This window comes from Triticum aestivum, chromosome 7B (assembly GCF_018294505.1).
Source record: "Triticum aestivum cultivar Chinese Spring chromosome 7B, IWGSC CS RefSeq v2.1, whole genome shotgun sequence".
In the NCBI taxonomy this organism is placed as follows: Eukaryota; Viridiplantae; Streptophyta; class Magnoliopsida; order Poales; family Poaceae; genus Triticum; species Triticum aestivum.
In genome coordinates, this window is record NC_057813.1 from 515,786,440 (window position 1) to 515,791,192 (window position 4,753).

Sequence of the window (4,753 nt, forward strand, 5' to 3'; positions counted from 1 at the left end):
CATATCATGTGTTGAATAAAAATATAGCTCCAAGTAAAGTTACCGATGAACGAAGACGAAAGAGGGGATGCCATCCGGGGCATCCCCAAGCTTAGGCTCTTGGTGGTACTTGAATATTACCTTGGGGTGCCTTGGGCATCCCCAAGCTTAGGCTCTTTCCACTCCTTATTCCATAGTCCATCGAATCTTTACCCAAAACTTGAAAACTTCAACCACACAAAACTGAAAACAAAACTCGTAAGCTCCGTTAGTATAAGAAAATAAAACCACCACTTCGGTACTGTAATGAACTCATTCTAAATTCATATTGGTGTAATATACTGTATTCTAACTTCTCTATGGTTTATACCCTCCTATACTACTCATAGATTCATCAAAATAAGCAAACAACACATAGAAAACAGAATCTGTCAAAAACAGAATAGTCTGTAGTAATCTGTATAAAACGTATACTTATGGAACCCCAAAAATTATTAAATAAATTGCTGGACCTGAGAAAATTGTCTATTAATCATCTTCAAAAAGAATCAACCTAAAATCACTCTCCAGTAAAAAATGGAAACTAATCTCGTGAGCGCTAAAGTTTCTGTTTTTCACAGCAGGATCACATAAACTTCACCCAAGTCTTCCCAAAACATGGTTCTACTTGGCACTTTATTGAAACAAAAGCTATAAAAAATGATTACTACAGTATCATAATCATGTGGAAACACAAAAACAGTAAGGGTAAATATTGGGTTGTCTCCCAACAAGAGCTTTTGTTTAATGCCTTTCTAGCTAGGCATGATGATGACAATGATGCTCACATAAAAGATAAGAATTGAAACATAACGGGAGCATCATGAAGCATATGACTAGCACATTTAAGTCTAACCCACTTCCTATGCATAGGGATTTTGTGAGCAAACAACTTATGGGAACAATAATCAACTAGCATAGGAAGGTAACACAAGCATAGCTTCAAGAATTTAAGCACATAGGGAGGAAACTTGATATTATTGCAATTCCTACAAGCATATGTTTCTCTCTCATAATAATTTTCAGTAGCATCATGAATGAATTCAACAATATAACCAGCACCTAAATCATTCTTTTCATGATCTACAAGCATAGAAAATTTACTACTCTCAACATAAGCAAATTTCTTCTCATGAATAGTAGTGGGAGCAAACTCAACAAAATAACTATCATGTGATTGAAAATTAAGATCAAGATGACACGTTTCATGGTTATCATTATTCTTTAAAGCATAGGTGTCATCACAATAATCATCATAGATAGGAGTCATGCTTTCATCATAGTAAATTTTCTCATCAAAGCTTGGGGGACAAAAAATATCATCTCCATCAAACATAGCTTCCCCAAGCTTGTGGCTTTGCATATCATTAGCATCATGGGTATTCAGGGAATTCATACTAACAACATTGCAATCATGCTCATCATTCACATATTTTATGCCAAGCATTCTATGTAATTCTTCTTCTAGCACTTGAGCACAATTTTCCTTTCCATCATTCTCAGGAAAGATATTAAAAAGATGAAGCGTATGAGACAAACTTAACTCCATTTTTTTGGTAGTTTTCTTTTATAAACTAAACTAGTGCTAAAACAAGAAACAAAAAGATTCGATTGCAAGATCTAAAGATATAACTTCAAGCGCTAACCTACCCGGCAACGGCGCCAGAAAAGAGCTTGATGTCTACTACACAACCTTCTTCTTGTAGATGTTGTTGGGCCTCCAAGTGCACATGTTTGTAGGATAGTAGCAAATTTCCCTCAAGTGGATGACCTAAGGTTTATCAATCCGTAGGAGGCGTAGGATGAAGATGGTCTCTCTCAAGCAACCCTGCAACCAAATAACAAAGAGTCTCTTGTGTCCCCAACACACCCAATACAATGGTAAATTGTATAGGTGCACTAGTTGGGCGAAGAGATGGTGATACAAGTGCAATATGGATGGTAGATAAAGGTATTTGTAATCTGAAATAATAAAAACAGCAAGGTAACTAATGATAAAAGTGAGCATAAACGGTATTGCAATGATAGGAAACAAGGCCTATGGTTCATACGTTCACTAGTGCAAGTTCTCTCAACAATAATAACATAGATAGATCATATAACAAGCCCTCAACATGCAACAAAGAGTCACTCCAAAGCCACTAATAGCGGAGAACAAATGTAGAGATTATGGTAGGGTACGAAACCACCTCAAAGTTATTCTTTTGGATCGATCTATAAAAGAGTTTGTACTAGAATAACACCTTAAGACACAAATCAACCAAAACCCTAATGTCACCTAGATAGTCCATTGTCACCTCAAGTATCCGTGGGCATGATTATACGATATGCATCACACAATCTCAGATTCATCCAACCAACATAAAAGTACTTCAAAGAGTGCCCCAAAGTTTCTACCGGAGAGTCAAGAACGTGTGCCAACCCCTATGCATAGGTTCCCAATGTCACGAAACCTGCAAGTTGATCACCAAAACATACATCAAGTGGATCAATAGAATAACCCATTTTCACCACGGTTATCCCACGCAAGACATACATCAAGTGTTCTCATAAAAGACTCAATCCGATAAGATAACTTAAAAAGGGGAAACTCAATTCATCACAAGAGAATAGAGGGGGAGAAACATCATAAGATCCAACTATAATAGCAAAGCTCGAGATACATCAAGATCGTGCCACAGAGGGAACACGAGAGAGAACACGAGAGAGAGAGATCAAACACATAGCTACTGGTACATACCCTCAGCCCCGAGGGTGAACTACTCCCTCCTCGTCATGGATAGCGCCGGGATGATGAAGATGGCCACCGGTGATGGGTTCCCCCTCCGGCTGGGCACCGGAACGGGCTCCCGAGAGGTTTTTGGTGGATACAGAGGCTTGCGGTTGCGGAACTCCTAATCTATCTTCTGTTCTGGAAGTTTTACGTTACGTAGGTATATATGGGTGCAGGGGGTACGTCGGTGGAGCTATGGGGGCCCCACGAGGCAGGGGGCGCACCCTAGGGGGTGGGCGCGCCCCCACCCTCGTGAGCACCTCCCGTATCTCCTGACATGCACTCCAAGTCCATCGGGTGGCTTTCCTTCCAAAAATAACTTCTCCAGTTGATTTCGTTCCGTTTTGACTCCGTCTGATATTCCTTTACCTCGAAACACTGAAATAGGCATAAAACAGCAAATCTGGGCTGGGCCTCAGGTTAATAGGTTAGTCCCAAAAATAATATAAAAGTGGAAAATAAAGCCCAATATTGCCTAAAACAATAGATAAAGTAGCATGGAGCAATCAAAAATTATAGATACGTTGGAGACGTAACATTCGGCGAGACCGAGGACGAGGCAGAGGATAATGCCGGCTCCGACGAGTCACCGCTCCGTTGGTGTCGAGGAGGCCCTGCTCCGCTGAGGCCCCCAGCGCCAACAACGAGGCACGGGATACCGCCGGCTCCGCCGAGGCCCTGCCCCGCCAACAACAAGGCAGAGGACATCACTGGCTCAGCCGAGGCCCCACCCTGCCGGCAACGTGGGGGAGGATTTCCACCGCTCCGCAGAGGCGCCACTCGCCGGCAACGAGATAGAGGACATCACCGGCTCCGCCAAGGCCCCGCCCCACTGCCAACGAGGCCACGCCACACAGAAAACAAGGAAGAGTAGAACACGGTAGGTCGCCGCTGCTCAGGTCCAAGTAAGGCCACCGCTGCTACCCTCCGGTTGAAGCCAAGCTAGGCGGGTTGACCATTGACGGCCGGTTAGCTTCTTGGCGGCGACGTGGAGTCGCAGAGCTGCGTTGGAGAAGAACGTTGCTTCTACTTAACTGCTGGTGCAGTTGGCTGACTGACACGTTGGCCCAACAGGCCACATGTCAGTTATGCAACTACACCTGCAGTTAAGTCATTGAAGCTTCTGTTCGGCTCAGCGGGGCACCGGTGGGTAGCTTCGGTTAATTAATTATACCTCCAGCGCACCCCTTTTTAGTTGCATAATGTATGAAATGTAATGAAATCCGGCATGTTTATATGAAATCCAACCGTGTATGAATGAATTTATTTCGATTAGTTCGAATTCCTGTATCACTGGCATTGGATGAACATATGCAAAACAATACGTAGTAGCATTATTCCCAGGGTGATCACCTTGTTTGCAGCAGTTTCACATGTACTCCCTCTGGTCCTTTCTATACAAGTTTTGTCTCCAGTCAAAGTATCTCTACTTTGACCAATCTTATACAAAAAAGTATGCACTTTCACAATGTGCGAAGTAAAAAGGAACAGAAGGAGTACAAAGAGTTTGAGCAGCTTTTTAGCGTTTTTGTACATTGCAATCAATCACACAGGGCTGGCAATTCATAGAGAACATTCAAAACAATCGATGATTATGCATCTCAGCGACTCACATGTCAGAGGCAATATTTACTTCACAACTAAAGAATAAAGAAAAAATTGATCGACGCTGCTGACAGCAAGGGCGTCCCATTCGAAAATATCAAACGCATGTCTTAAAATCAATGAGCAAAATTTGACAAGGTTGTCCCTTTCCAAAATCAAATGCCTACGATTGTGGAATGGGCAGGGTTTGCCATCAGTTCAGACATTGACATGGCACCTTGTGCTAAATAAACCAGCTGTTTTTTGTGTGCAGTTCCACCAAAATCAACCAAATTCGCGCGTAGCTTGTATGATTTCACCCTTATATGTTGCAACGCCTTGAACTTATCGGCACCTCCTTTTTTGTGGTGGAAATGA